The sequence below is a fragment of the Rattus rattus genome, chromosome 2 (assembly GCF_011064425.1).
Source record: "Rattus rattus isolate New Zealand chromosome 2, Rrattus_CSIRO_v1, whole genome shotgun sequence".
NCBI classification, from domain to species: Eukaryota; Metazoa; Chordata; class Mammalia; order Rodentia; family Muridae; genus Rattus; species Rattus rattus.
Window position 1 is genome coordinate 213,914,042 of NC_046155.1, and position 16,809 is coordinate 213,930,850.

The 16,809-nt window shown below is 39.6% G+C and overlaps 1 pseudogene; it reads right to left on the minus strand.

The window, feature by feature from the left end:
• Window positions 1–780: 780 nt before the first annotated feature.
• LOC116894688 lies at window positions 781–2,137 on the minus strand (annotated as a pseudogene).
• Window positions 2,138–16,809: the final 14,672 nt, after the last annotated feature.

Below are 16,809 nucleotides of genomic sequence, written 5' to 3' on the forward strand. Positions count from 1 at the left end.
TCAAAAGTAGGATACTTTGATCCTCTGGTACATGTATCTTATAAAAATTCTTAAAAATTACTCTTTTAGAAGTATTTATTTATATTTTACGTGTATGGATATTTTGCCTGCATGCATGTTTGTGCATACAGTGTCTATGGGGACCAGAGGGCATTGTCAGGTCCCCTGGATACAGACAGTTCTACCGTATGGAATCTAGGAATCAAACCCAAGACTTCTGCAAGCAATGTGTCTCTTAACTTCTTGTCACTGTTCAGTCCTCAATTATCCTGAGTTGCTTTGTTTCTAAGCATATTATTTAGACATAATTGCACAAATATTCATCTCATCTTATTTTCTCTCTTTTTGTTTAAATTTCCATATATAATCATTTCTGAATTTTCCCCTGATTATTCTGAGGGCTTTTTGGGTATTTGGGAGGTTGTTTGTTTGTTTTTCTCATAAGAAAGACCTTTTCTACTTAAAAATGTTTAAATATGCATGTTTTTATGTTTAGAATTTTACTTATATTCAAGTCATTAATATGCCTTAATATTTTGGTCTCGGGGACAAAGACCAAGAACTAAGGTCTATTTCATTCTTAAGTTGTTTTTAGGCCATTTTGATTTGTCCTACTTTACCTATTTTAATCATCAAAATAAAATTCAGTTTTATTAGAAAACACTCTAGGTGGGAAGGGGTTTCTTCCAAACAACCATGGAGGTTTGATAATTTACACGGCATTCTTGAGGCAAGACCCTGTCCACTGTGTGTCCTCTGGGTGCAACTCCAAGCCCAATGTTACTTCATCTACTTGTCCTGCTGATCAGTCAGAATCTTGGGAGAGGGCTTGGCGTCAAAGAGGAACTTGCTGATCTCTTCCACGTGCTCCTCCTCTATGCTGTTCTTCCCATTGATCTTTGTCAGCAGGTTGGCTGGGATCAGCAGCCGCACTGAATACCTCAGAATGGTCTTGGTGCCCATCTCCCCGAGGTAGTTCAGTGCCTCCTCACTGATGTTGATGCCGTCCTTCTTAATGATCTGCATCGTCTCCTGTGGTGTATACAGCATGGTCCTGATGATCATCACCTGGTCCAACAGGACCAATGGGATGCCACGTGGTGAAGTGATGTCCTCAGTGCCCATGAAGACACAGTTGCCTCGGTTGGATGCAAAGATGACAATGGGGTGATGGAGGACTCCAGGGCTCGGTGCAGGTAGGTAAAGCACTCGATATTCAGCATATGGACCTCATTGACAAACAGCACTCCAGGGACCAACTCTGCAATGCCCTGGTCGTGCATTTGTTCACCACCTTGTTGATCTCCCCTCGAAGTTTATCTGTGATCTCTGTCTTTTTTGGCTCCAACAACTGGCTCGTCATAGACGAAATATCTTGCCCACCCTGAGGCCGTGAATCGGCCACATCCAGTTCAAGCAAAGTCGCATCCTGTATGATTTCCTTCTTCTTGTGCGCATCTCCCTTTGGCAAAGGGACGTACTCTTCAGCCTCAAGATCAAATTCTGTGGCATAGGTGTCACACCTGTCTTGCCTCTTCACAGCTCCACTGTTAGCTTCGATGTAAATCACATCTCCAGACTTTACTCATTCTTTCTGCAAACTTTCAAAAAATACTGGGATCCAGCTTCATCTGTTCAGTTCCTTTGGCAGTCTTGAGCCCTATGATCACATGGCTGATAGTTTTGCCATACCCACCCATGGGATTCTTTGTCTCACAGGGAGTGAGCTCTGTCACCTCCCCTTCATACACTTCCTTAGTCTCCTTTATCCACAGCCCAATAGCCCTGCGCAAGTTCTCCATCAGAACCTCTGTCTTCTCCATCTCCGTTGAGTATATTCGCTAGCCACCATCGGGCAGAAAGGAATTTTACTGCCCAGTTCCTGAGCAATAGCCAGAGCCAAGGCTGTCTTGCCAGTGTCAGTAGGCCCTGCCAACAGGACAGCTCTTCCAGCCATTTTCTTGCTTTTGATTAATTTGACTGGGTTGCCACGTGCCTCTCTCATGTTCTCTTGGCCCACGAGCTCCGAAATCACCTGCTTGGCCAGGCATCTATCGTCCAGCCCAAGACCTTTCATGTGACTGTGGGAGGCGATGTGCTGCATCGTCGTGGTGCTCTTCCCCTCCTCAATCTTCATTTTGCCGAGTGTCTGGAGCCACAACCTGTGTGGAGAGGTAGCTTGTTCTACTTTATAGGGTTGGGGTCCAGGAATTGCTTCACAGACCACACAACTGATCTCAGGCAGCCATAGTTTATTGAGCATACACCCAAGACTGATTAACCAGAGCCACGGACCAGATTCTGGAACAACCATGACCAAGTTAAGATCTTCCAGGGCTTTTAAGCCCCAAATCCCCAAATATCTATGCCAAGTTATTCCACCAATTAGGATTTAGGGATAGGGGATTTCCTTAGGAATATTATCTTTGTTGTACGTTTATCCTGTTTCCATTGTTCGAAGTATTCAACTGTGGCAGGGGGCTTGCCTTGTCTAATATCCATGTCTTAACTTGAATACTAGAATGGAACTTGTCTTGTCTAGCATTCATGTCTTAAGTTGTCAATCTGAATGTCAGTTAGCCACATACAAGTCTCTTTCTGCCAAGTAGGATGTCAATTCCCAGGGAGGTCTTGGGAACTTAAACTGCTCAAATACTACTCAACATGGAAGTCTTATTCCAAATATTTCTTATAATGGTGCAGGTGTCTCTTATGTTGGGGTATATCCCAGGGTCAACTTATAAAAGAAAATACCATAAAAGCACATATACAGGTACAGGAAGCATTGTTGGGTGGTTGGTTCGGATCCAAGCTTATTTTGGGTAGCTATAGAAAACAGTTCTACTGACTTCTATTGTGATTGGTTTCCATGGGCACAGAACATAATAGAATATGCAATCAATCTTGGTATTAGGAGTTTCCTAGTAACAATGAAAACACATGAGGAAATTTCCTTATAATGGCAGGCTAGTTAGGGCCTGTTACCTAGGCCCTAACATTTTACCTAGGTCCTAACAATGAGTTTGCTCAATTTATTTTATTATAATTGTATATGTTTCTTCAATCTTAAAAGAAAGTCTTAAATAATAACAGTATTATTTATCAGGCGACCATGAGAAGCATTCATTAATTACACTTTATTCGTGACATATTGCCTTGCTCAGAGCCCAGGGTCACTCTGAACTTCTAATCCTTTTGTCTTTGCCTCTCACAGGAATAAAAATGCAAGGTTCATAAAAGAGTAAACTTCAAAGGAAGCTGAAGATATTTATTTTTGATAACTAATAAATTCTAGTCCTCAAACAGAGTTAAGAATGGTAATAATCTCAGATTCTCTGATAATTCCCTGTCTCTTCCTCTCTCTCCGTTACCTCTGGGACTGGATCCACCAGCTTTGTGTGTACTAGGAAACAGCTACTCAGTGCCTTGTTCCCTTAGTGCTGAGAGTTTCTGCCGATGGGGCTATGAGATGTTAAGAACAATCAAGTGGCTCCCTCAGCTTTACACTGTTATAAATTAACAGTTTAGAGCAAAGAGAATCTCGGGCCCATACCACTGCTACTCACACTCAGCTCAGCTCCATTTCTAAGAGCAGAGAGAGTTACATCTTCTCTTCTCTTATTGGGACCAATCGGAAGCTCTTTATAGTCAAAGGAAATAAAGAGGTAATTAGTCTAGACTGGGCCAAGCACTAGCCATGCAGCTTTGGGATGAAGGTAACTGCTCACAGGTCATGAGGCAAGGTTTTAAAAAGAACAGGGGCGGCGGGGGGAGACATGAGACTGGATTCATGCCTTCGTAGTCAGGGGAGCTTGCTGCTGCACAGTCAAGAAGACCAGAGTCTGGATCCCTGCTACCAAAAAAACAGATGAGCATCATCTGTAACACCAGCTTTGAGGAAAGTGATACTCTCTCATAACACACACACACACACACACACACACACACACAAGCACACTCACACACACACCACACACAAATAAATAAATAAGACATGCATATACATTACAGAAAAATAACATCAAATGCCAGAGAAAAAGGATCCACCTGCTCTGACATATGGGAAGCTTTCAGTCTGTCACCGAAACTTTACTTTTTCATATCAGCATTCGAAATGATATTTCACTTTTAGATAGGACATGGTCTATCCAATTTGCCTTTATGGTCAACCTCTTACTTACACATTTATGAATACTCTATAAGTGAACTAATACATAATATCTCAGAGCAAGGCAGACCTACAGAACCCCATTCCTAAATTATGAGATGGGCTCACGTTAAACGGTGAAGAAGGATGCAGTTGCACGATTGCAGTTAGCTGTGTCTTGGTTTACTCTTAATAAACTGTACAGATTATATTTATTATCTTTCAGTGGCTAGTGAATTGAAAAGCAAAATAAGAAAACCACAGAAAACTGAGTAAAAACTGGGGCTGTGAGACAATAGGGCCTGAGGAAAGTAGTTTTAAAATTTTTTTATTACATGTATTTGTATGTGTATGTGTGTATACTAGTGCACAAACATATGTGGGTGTACCTGTGTATGTGTATACTTGGGTGTTACTTCTTGGGTGTGCATGTCCCTGTGTGTCTTTGTGTGAGCTTGTGTGTGTATGTGTGTGTGTGTGTGTGTGTGTGTGTGGTTTGTACTTGGGTGTGTGTTTTTTGTGTGTGCTTCTGTGTGTGACTATGTAAGATTATGTGAACTATGAACATGCAGGTACCTGAAGAGGTACATGGGTATTATATCTCCTGAAACTGTGTTTGTACGTGGTTGTCTGCCAATGAGGTGGGTGCTGGGAACTGAACATAAGTAGGTGGGTCTCTACAGCAGCTGTAAGTGTTGTGCACAGCTGAGCCATATCTCAAGCCCAATATTGTAGTTTTTAGTAGAAAGCCAAAATGAAACACACAAGTAATGCTTGTGTTCAAGAGAATGCAAGAATAAATAAGTATAAGGAGATGAAGAGCTTCTAGTATGTCTCATCATAAAACAGAAAAGCATCACAGGGATCACATCAATACACACCATGTATTGGACAAAGACTTTGGGTCACAGACACTTAGAGTACAACAGTGTGGCCCCAATGAACAACAGTGGGCTGCATGCTTGCAAGGTTCAAAACATTAACTATTATCTGAGCATAGTTGATCATACCTCCAACTCAGGATCACCACAAGTTCAAAGCTGGACTGGGCGAGAGAGAGAGAGAGAGAGAGAGAGAGAGAGAGACAGAGAGAGAGAGAGACAGAGAAAGAGAGAAAGAGAGAAAGAGAGAGAAAGAACAAGTTTGATGTTATATGTTTCTCCACCATTTTATAAAAAATACTACAGGTTAATGAAGATGGCATTAAGAAATTATTCTGGGCCACAAGACAGCCAAATCAGAGAAGGAACTTGGCACCAAACCTGATGGACTGAGTTTTATCCCTGGGAACAGCATGGGAGAAAATGAGAACCGACCTCACCTCCAATTGTCTTCTGATTTCCTCATTTCCTGTCAAGTATTTTCTTAATTAGTGATTGATGGGAAGAGGCCCAACCCATTATGGGTGAGCAATATCTAGCCTGATGGTCCTGGGTTCCATAAAAAGGAAGGTTGAGAAAGCCATATAAAGTAAGCCATTAAGTATCCCTCCTCTGTGATCTCTACATCCAGTTTCCTGCCATGTTTGAGTTCTTATCCTAACTTCCTTTGATGATGAGCTGTGATGTGGAAGCAGAAGCTGAAGAAACCCCTTCCCCCCAAGTTGCTTTGGTCACGGTGTTTTATCACAGCAATAGTAATCTTAACTAAGATAATGAGTCCGTAGTATCGTTCCTAATCTGTTCTGATTGTGTTTTGGTCTAGAAGTCTATTTTGTCCGTCATTAAAATGACTATATCAACTTGTTTCTCATATCCATTTGCTTTGCATATATTCTCCTATTCTTTTTCCATGAGGCTATGACTATCATTGATATGGAGGTGTGTTTCTTGGATACAGCAGAACAATGGATTCTGTTTCATCATCCATTGTTAGTCTAAGTCATTTTTACTGGGAAAATGAAACCATTGATCTTGAGAGATATCAATGAATGGTCTTCGCTGAGTCCTGTTAGTTTGTCTTGGAGAGAGAAAGAAAGAGAGAGAGACAGACAGAGTTTCTCCTGTTTCAATTTGTTGTTCTGAGGCTATTTAATCCTTGTTTCTTTGAAATGGTTAACATCTTTATGTTGGAGTTTTCCAACTTAAAAATAAGTATTATTTAATTTGATCTTATCATGTAGTATCTTTATCTTTTCTGTGGGTGAATGGGAAGAAAGGATGAAGGAGAAGGTCTACATGATCTGGTGGATACATGGGAGGAAAGGAAGGCGAGGCCACAGTAGGTAGACTGTTACAGAGCTGGAAATGAGACTGGGGGATTGGTTTTGGATGAGAGGAGGTAAACTTGAAGTTACCTTACGTGCTTCTCTGGCAGATTTGCCTGTGGGTTCCCAGATGATGGGTGCTTAAGTTGGGGCTGGGGCTCAGATGATGAGTGGGAAGAAGGACATTTCGAGAATACTTTCAAAGCCAGGTGCAAGACTCTCAAGCTGATATGCAGAGAATGGTGAGTGGTGCCTGGTATACGGTGTCTAGAGCACTCACCAACCCAGAGCTTGGAGAACTAAGGGAATTTAGTGAAGAATGTTGGAAGCATGTTCCATTTTAACCATTATAAGGGAAAGTAGATGAAAGCTGTTTCTGTTTTCTTTTCAAGACCAAACAAAATGTCATTTTAAAGTCATTTACAAGATAGGATATCTCTACATATCAAAGTGGGACAAAGACTCTCCCTCTCAGGAAAAAGCAGGTTCCTATCTGGTGCAATGATGGTTACAAAGGACCTGACCCCTACCCTAGAGCTCCCAGGGACTAAACCTCCAACCAAAGAATACACATGGAGGAACCCGTGGCTCCAGCTGCATATGTAAGAGATAAAGGCATTGTCTGGCATCAAGGGTAGGGGACGCTCTTGATCCGACCATGGCTTGATGCCCCAGTGTAGGGAAATACTAGGGCAGTGAGGTGGAAGTAGGGAGTAGCACCTTCAGAGAAGCAGGGGAGAGGGAGGGAAGAGATGGTGGTTTGCAGAGGGAAAACCTGGAAGGGGATAACATTTTAAATGTAAATAAATAAAATAACCAATAAAAATTTTTAAAACGGGGCTGGAGAGATGACTCAGATGACTCTTCAATTCCTCATCATCTATAATGAGATCTTGTGCCCTCTTCTGACCTGCAGGCATACATGCAGGTGGAACGCTGTATACTTAATAAATAAATCTTTAAAAAAATAAAAAAAAAATAGTACCCATGAGCAAAGAGAAGCTTGAATGTCCAATCCAAGTGCAAGGTCCATGCAGTCATTCATTAGTCCAGGAAAAAGTTATACCTTCTTTACTCCATTATCTCACCAGATATGCATGCCTTGAGAGGAAAGGGGATGAGCTAAATAGAGCAAGGTAAAGGCAATAGGAAGACAACTATGTGACTCTCTTTCGGACCTCTGAACTCTTAGAATTTCTAAACTCCAAAACTACTGTGTGTGAAACAGTATTGGCCAATGCTGGAAACTGGCAGATTTCATGAGATTTGTTTTATCAATTCAGATAAAATATCAACAAAAGCAGTATGTGTGGATGCCAACAGACAGATGCCTCAGTACACATCTAGAATACAGGAGGCTGGTTCCTCCACCCTCGAACAGAGTTTCTGTCAACTCTAAAAACGATGTGAGAAAGCTTTAATTCTCCAGAACACATTAAGTTTGGAAAAATATTATTTTGACTTCTTCAGAAGAACGTCTAGGTTGTCACTTGGGAATTATCCAAAGAAAAAAAAACAAAACCAAAAAGCAGTCACCGTGGTCAGATGAGTAAGCAATATTCAACTCCATCCTACCTTCCTCTTCCGTTCCCTTCTCTTCCATTTCCTTTATAACCATTTCTTCTCTTTTCTTCCATTTCATCTTTCACACTGCATAATCACCTGGGGATATCTGTCTCTCCTTCTGACTCCCAACCATCACAAACTGACCACACTTGCCTAACATAGCGTCCCCATGAACCCGGCCCCAATTTCTCCCTTGAAAGTATTGAGCAATATCTCAGTAGCAGAGTTCCTAAAGACTGAGAGCACATTTATTCATATCTTTTTTTGTTTCTTTTATGTTTGGCATAATGACAGTTATTAGGGATGCCAGAGAAAAGTTACATAGTCTTAGCTTCAGTGAGTTTGTAGATTCAGTATATGAAACTGGGGATAGAATCAATAGGGTTTGAATATATACAATGTGTGTGTGTGTGTGTGTGTGTGTGTGTGTGTGTGTGTGTACATATATTTTGCTAGAGTATCAGTAAGAAAAGAGAAATTCCGTGTTCTTAATTTTAGCAAATAGATAAGTGTAGAAAATATCTCAAATATAAATTTAATCGCATCAAATCCCCACTGACTCCTTGCTGCTTTTCAAACACACACAGACATGAATATTACTGAACTGTGGAACTTCTTCAGTCAGTTTTCTAACATACACAACAGGCTCTGTGTTAATGGGATTCTTCCCTTCGAGTTAGTGTGACTGACTTTCAGGAAACAATATAGTATCTTCTGTGACTCCCTACTATTGTCACGTAGCTATCATAGTGATCCTGTTTTATATATGGTAAATATTATATTATAGATACTGTATTATATATGCATAAAATAATAATAATACATATAATTATATAATATGTGAGATATATACCAAACAATCCTTCTTTAGGGATAGGGCTATAGCTCAGGACTTTCTAGCATGCATAAGGCTCTGGGTCAATCTTCAGCTGATGTAACCCTGAGAATGGATGGACAACTCCGTCACCCTAGTACTGTATTCAGAAACTCAAGATCATTCTCAATTACACACCAAGTTCTAGGGCATCATGGGCTTATGTAAGAACCAGTCTCAACAATAACGATAAACACCTCCTTTGAAATTACAACATGGTCTTCTAACACCAGTTTCATGTTGGCACTGAACTCACTGTGTAACTGACAAAGACCTTGAATTTCTGATCCTCCTGCCTCCACCTCCCAAGTGGATCTATAGGCACAAAAAAAGTTTATATAATGCTAAGAGCAGAACCCACGCTGGGCAAGCTCTCATCCTACAATGTTGTGTGATGTTTCCTAGGGAGATATAAAATGTTTATTTACTCCAGATATGGTACTGATGATGGACCAAAGTAATGATCCCACCCCAAGAATAGGTTAGTGAACCAGTGATCTTGCTGAGGTTACTTGAGTATGGGTGAGCAGATAGTTGTAGGCACATGGATGACTCACCAAAAGCACACCCTACACAACTCACGATAGCTGAATCTCTGAAGCCGCCTTGCTTCTACAACCTTGGAGGAGGCCTTTTTGAGTCCTGTCTGCTTTTTGAGACTTCCTGAGACTTGTGGTATGTCTATTTCTTGAGTATTGTATATTGCATTGCTTCCTGAGTCTTAAGGAGCCTCCCCCAGGATAGAATGCTTCAATATAGAAGAAATTGTTAAATAATATTGATACATCCCAGCCCTACATTTGCCTTAAGGTGGCTTACTGGGTATGGTATTTAGTTAACAATGAAGCATTCTCATCTGCAGGCTAACAACCTGACCAGACCTTAGAAACAAGGATTCTCAGTTCACTTGCACAGTTTCAAATCCAGCCTTTGGCACTAAGGAAACACAAAAATCTCTGTTTATTCACTTATGAAGTGAAAATGTTGTAAAGACCCTGTACTTAGCGCACAAGAAGCATTAGCCATTCAATTTTCTACTTGTATCATTAGGATGAATAAAAGCTAAACAAAACTATATTCAAAGCATAAGAAAATAAAAATCCAAGTCAGAAGAGGTCATGGCAGGATTTTTATCTTCATATCAACACACAGTAATGAGTTTCCACAACATATTTTCATTCAATGATGTCATGCACTTCATCTGCTTTCACTCTCCATGTTTCCCCTTTTCTCCTATTTTGACCTCCACTTGTACCCATTTACCACCAAATGGCCCAATCTTCCACAGGGCAGGACAAAACTCCGTTGTGTGTATACACCACATTTTCTTTGTCCATTTAGGTGCTGACAAATACCTTTGCTACTATGAATGGTAATGCAGTAAATATGAATGACTTGGCATGGTAATGTACCTCTTTAAGACCAGCAGTCAAGAGGCAGAATTTTAGGACTGCCAGGGCTCTCTAGTGAAATGCTATCTAAAATCCTCACACATATAAATATGTAAGTATCTCTATGGTATGTTCAGTTATCTTTCGAGGATTCCCTGTTCATTTCATTAACATGATTATTGAATTTCATCTTGGATGGCCTTTGAAACTCAATTTCTTGAATTCTATGTATATATTCTTGGTATTAGTCATCTGTCAAATGGATAACTAGAAAAGATTTCCCCCATTCTATTGCTGCCTCTTCACTTGTTTTCTTGCTGTGTAGAAGCTTTTGACATCATCCAAGTCCAGTTATCAACATGTGGCTTTATTTTCTGGGTGACTAGAGTCTTTTTAGAGTCCTGGTCTATGCCTCTGTCTTGAATTGCTTTCTCTGGTTTTCCTTCTAACAGTTTTAGAATCCCATCTGTTACACTAAGTATCCATGTTGAATTGGTTCTTCTGCAGGATGAGAGTAGGCACATCACTCTTCTACACTTAACTATCCAGTTTCCCCAGGGCCACTTGTTGAAGGAGATGTCTTTTCTTCAATGCGAGCTATTAGCATCTTTGCTGGAAACCATGTTCTCTAACAGTGTGGTTTACTTCTGGGTCATCTACTCTACTCCACTGATCCGTGTGCCTATCTGAATGACTGTACCATCATGTGTTCTTGTCACTATGGCTCTGTGCTATAACTTGAGGTCAGGGATAATTATACCTCCATTGTTATTCTTTTTCTCAGGATTGCTTTGACTATCCAGGGCCTTTTTTTCTACATATTAACTTTTGGATTTTTTTTTCCTTCTCCTCTTCTTCTCCTTGGATCTTTGATAGGGTTTGCATTGATCTTGTTGAAAACTTCTGACAATATAGCCATTTTATAATGTTAATTATGCCAATCTATGATTTCAGAATTCTTCCCTTCTTTAGTGTCATCTTCAATCTCTTTTTCAGCATTTTATATTCATTTTAGAAGTTTCTCACATCCTTGGCTATGTTTACTCCTTTGTGTTTTTAAGCTATGAAGAATGGAATTGTTCTTTATTTATTTCTCTGTGTGTTCATTATATTTAAAATAGCTTCTGGTTTTCAAACGTTAATTTTTGTATCCTGCTTCTTTCTTAATGGTGTTCATTAGTTCTAGGAGTGTTTTTTTTTAAACTTGACATATATTTATTCCTAATACCTTTTTCCATTTTTTTATTGGGTATTTTTTATTTACATTTCAAATGTAATCCCCTTTCCCAGTTTCCTGTCCATAAACCTCCTATCCCATCCCTCCTCCCCCTTCTTCTATGAGGGTGTTCCCCCCACCCATCTACCCACCCTTTCCTGCCTCTCCGCCCTGACGTTCCCCTACACTGAGGCATCTAGCCTTGGCTTCTTCTCCCACTGGTGCCCAACAAGGTCATCCTCTACATATGCAGCTGGAGCCATGGGTCTGTCCATGTATACTCTTTGGATGGTGGTTTAGTCTCTGGGAGCTCTGGTTCTAATGAAGTCTGTAAGATTTCTTATGTACACTATCATATATTGGGGGGTTTCTTTGTTTGTTTAAGATAAGATCTTCTGTAGTCCAAGATGGCTTTGAACTCTCTCTGCCACTGAAGATGACCCTGAACTTCTGATTTACCTGTTTCCACTCCCTATTGCTGGGACTACAGGCAGAGCTGGGGATCCAGCAAGCTAAGCAAGGCCTGTCCCAACCGAGCTACACTCTATGCTCTAGGGTCCCAGTTTTAAAAGCAATGTGTAAAAGTGCTGAATAGTTAAAAACAGAATATTGGTATTTTATAGCCATTTTATGTTTGAAATATTCTTGTTGAGAAGGACTAAAAATGTAGATTGGTGAGCTTTCTAACAAAATTGATAAATCTATCATTTGCTATTGTAGATGGAAATATATTTACACACACACACACACACACACACACACACACGCACACACCAAAATATAAATAAAAATTATATGGACCAGCACAATGTTTTGTTTTGTTTTGTCTTGTTTTGTTGAAATATGTCTCACTGTATTCTGACTAGCCTGGAATTTACTATGTAGACCAGATTAGCCTTGAACTAAAGAAATCCCCCTTCTGAGCCCTTGGATTAAAGACATTCACACTACACTCAGAAGTCTACTGCATTTTTATCTTTAACTTTATCTTTAGATATCATGTTTAAATCCTTAATTATATATAATCATAAGTTACCTATTTCATTTTGTGAATACTGTTTTATTAAGGTGTTCATTTCTAAAATAATACTATATATGCAAAACCCCTTTTTATAATTTAGTTATTTGAAGTATGTATAAACACTAAAATATTTACTGTCTTAAGAGACCTGATTAACAGATTTAATTTTTATTCCCAAAACTGTTTTGGTCAAAAAACTCAATAGTGTTTTCATATTCATAAAACTCAGTTACAAATTAGGTCTTCTGGGAAAGACAGGGACAAAAACACAAAAAAACACTGACATTCTTAGAGCTGAAGTTGTTTGTTTTTCTTACAAAAGTGCTTACTTTCTTCTGAGATTAATGGAATGTCAATTAGACTCGAACAATGACTAAAATGTTACAATAAGGAAGGGCGACCCCTAGTGTTGCTCTTCAGAAATTAAATTCATGCACAGCTGCAGAAATTCCAGATGCGGATGTTCTAAAATTAGTTAGAATCCCAGTTTTACTGACCTCAATTGTCTTTAGATACAAAAGTTAGTATTAATTAAGAAATTATTAAAATATTTTAAGGGATTCTTTCAAATGCCAGCAGTTCCTCACCCCTGAAATGGCTTTTCAATGACATCAAGGATACAAACTAAAAAGAAATAATGCAAGAGGGAAATGCTCAAATGCTTTGCTTGAATGGGCAAGGAGAAAGCTAGCTAAGGGAAAAGCAAAGCCTAGATATTAACTCCACCTTGAGCTGAGGATAAATTATGCTTAAATCAAGGCAGGAGCCTTACATAATGCGGAACAAGAAAATCCTAAAGGAATAGTTTACCGCTTTATGGGTTTTTGCATTGAAGTCTTCACCTGCACAAGCTCAAGGTCGCCAGTCCAAAAGAAAAATGAAAGTCGTTCAGCTTATACACCTGTCACTTGTGACAAAATAAAATGAAGCAAGGGGTCAGAAGAGACTTACAGTACAATTTAATCTATTATCTCTCAACAAGAGGAGACTCCAAAAAAAAAAAAAAAAAAAAAAAAAGAAAGAAAGGAAGGAAGGAGGAAGGAAGGAAGGAAAGAAGGAAGAAGGAAGGAAGGAAGAAAGACAGACAGACAGACAGACAGAGGACCTGCTGGAAAAGAGCAATTTTGTACTTCAAGGAAAATGAAGAGAAAAAATGCAGTATTTTAAGAAATTTCTGGCATTCCTTTCTATTATATTTTATTGTCATTGTCTATTAAAATTCTTGACTGAAACTGGATTGATACCATCACAGTCCTAAGCAAAAAAATTAGACCCATCATACTCTTCTTTTACATTTTGTGTTTCAGAGTTATGTAGAAGAGTTGCTTAGACCAAGTTTGAGCTCTGCCATTTTCTTTTGCCCAAAGAAATATGACACACCAATGTGCAGAATGACGGAACAATTAAGACTGAGATGGAAACTGAATGTGGTGCTCAAATTGCCAGCCGCCATGCTAGGTAGAACTCAGCAAAGGATCTTGTGTGATCACTGATGCTGACTCCTCCAGCAGGACACTGTACATTCCACTTTATGATCTAGAGCCGAGGTCCCCAACCTTTCCTAATGCCGTGACCCTTTGATGTACTTCCTCATGTTGTAGTGAGCCCTCAACCATTAAATTATTTTTGTTGCTACTTCACAGCTGTAAGTTTGCTACTGTTATAAATCGTAACATAAGTAACAGGTATGCAGGATATCAAATAGGTGACCCCTGTGAAAGGATCTTTTGTCCCCCAGACATGTTGGGACCTATGAGCTGAGAACCACTGTTCTAGCGTCATTTGCTTTCTCCTGACGTTTCCATAAAAGGAAACTTTTGCTGGGTTAGACCTTCATACCTGTTCTCCTATGCTTTCTCCATGCATGATGTACCAGCATACCGATCTGAATAGTCACTAAAAGCCTTCCATGCTTATGAATTCCCCTATATTTGATAGAGAATAGACTTCCCTTTTGGTTTCTCTCCAACCTCCTGAGATACAACCAATCCCTCATCAAGCCAAGTAGATCCTTTTATGTCTCATAAACGGGGCACAGTTAACATCTCTACTCATGCTAGTAACTGTAAATTATTTAGATCATACATGCTAAATTATTTAAAACAGTACAAGGAAAGAGTTATATACATTACCAAGGAACAAGACTTTTCTCTATAAGATAATTTAGCACTGAGAGTTTTATTTAAATCTTTTATGTCTCTGGCTTCCAGCACTTAGAGGAAAGCAAATTTCTTTTTTCAAGTCTGCATTTTTAGTCTCTTTATACGGATTTATTCAAACAGGTTGCCTTGAGTTCCCACTGTCATTTACACCCCACGCAATCAAGAACTTTCAATTACTAGCAATGTGTCCATCATAAAAATTTTCATTTATTTAGTAAGGAGGTAATCCTTAAAAGGTGCATGCATAATTTCATTTTGTATGACTGATTTACCTGCCTACTGATGCTCAATCTAGCAGAGCATTAGCACCCTCCTGGAACTGCTATTTCTTCTAAAAGCTGCATCAATTCCTTCCAGTGACTAATTTCACAAGACACTGACATGGCCTCTTTGAAATTCTGCTTTCAGTGCATAGAGAGTCTAGGAGTTGCTTTTTTCATGCACTATTATGCTTTCTTCCCATATAACTTCTGCTAGTAAGCATAGCAGGCCTCCAAAATACACTGGGTATGTAATCCCTGCTCACTAAATACCACAAAATGGTGCCCCATGCAAGTACACACTCTCACATTCTCAATGCAAAGACAGCAAAGTTAACTGAGCAATGCTATGCACTGGAGAGGCAGAGTGTAAGGACACTTGCAAGGTAATAGTTGCAAAAGAATCCATCTTGGAAAATCAATTTATCAAAGACTTGGTTAAATAATGATGGTTTGTTTTATTTTCTACTTGAAAGTCCTTTTTTATTCTTTCCTTTTTTTCTTTATGAGAGAGGGTCTTTTTTGAGAGCCAGGCTGGCCCAGAACTCCCCCCTAGAGCTCTATGTGATTCAAAGATACTTAGTATTTTTTATATTAAAGATAGACATTTAGAATTCTAAGTGATTTAAACTAATTTCTGAAATCCTTTTTGGGTTTATAAATATTTGTATTCTTCCATTTAGGATCAATTTATGAAAACATCGAAGATCAAATTCTTTCTGCTTAGATCCTCCTAGGAGAAATTACACATAAAGGTGTTAATGGTATATGTGTAGGGTAGAGGGGGGAATGCAGATGGGAAAGTGCATGTTTCCCAAGTACAAAGATGTGAGTTTGATTCCCAGAATCCTCACTCTTGGAAGTGTGAGGTTTAAAATGCACAGCTGGAGTTCCAGCACTGCGAGATGGAGACATGAATACACGGGACTTGCTGACCAGTCGGCGTTATAGGTAAATTCTGTCAGGATGGTCTCGCTCACAGTTCTTTTTGGAGACTAGTTTCTAATTACAGAAATTGATTTCAGGAAAACTCAGGAGTTCCAATTCAGCAAGAGAGACCTTCTTAACAAAATAAGGTAGACTGCACATAAGGAACCACACCAGAATTGGATCTCTGACATCTACACACATGTGTATATGAAACATAGGAACATATGTACACATTTACAGATGAAAGAAAGGACAGGAGAGAGGGAGAGAGGGGACAGTAAGCTTTCCAAATTGTTCCATTTTAAGAAACAGACCTTTAAATGATAAAAATGTTTAGAAGGACTTGTGTGAATGGGAAATAGAGAGACTGAGTAGGTAGTTTTAAGGGCAGGGACTCTGACCAAGGAGAGTTCTAATTCTTGTCTTTGTCTGAATGCTGGAACTATCTTTCATTTCTGTCCTGACCAGAGGTTAGAACTGCCAGAAGGGAGCTCCTACCTCAGGACTACCTTCTCCTTATTGAAACTATTCTAAAGGAGCATGTCAGCCTGGAAGCTGTGTGTGAGGATGTGACCCAAACTAGAGGAGGTCCTTGGATACCATCGTGGGTGGATAGACTGGACTAACTACCTTTCTGCAGCTCGCCAATGTTTCTACCTTGAGTCCTATAGTAAAAGCCCTAGTCCAGCAACTCAAGGCTCCCACTTCCAGGGGCACCTCTTGCTACCCATGAACTCTGTCGTCCTTTACCTATGCTCTCAGCTGTGAGTTTACATAAAGTCTGTTTTCTAGCCTCACCCTACAGTGTTCTGTGAGTTGCATTCTTCATATCGGTAAGGCAGGAACCTAGAGGTCCCAGACAGCATTAATGAGGTTTTTTTCTACAAGTTTTCAAAGGAGTTACCCCATGTTCTCATTGTTCAGATGAAGAAATTGAGATGTAAATCTTGAGAGCCCATGTCTAGTACTATACTGAGAGCAAATAGCTTCACTGTTGTACTGAAAGTTTCTGTTCCCAGACTAAGCACTACAGACG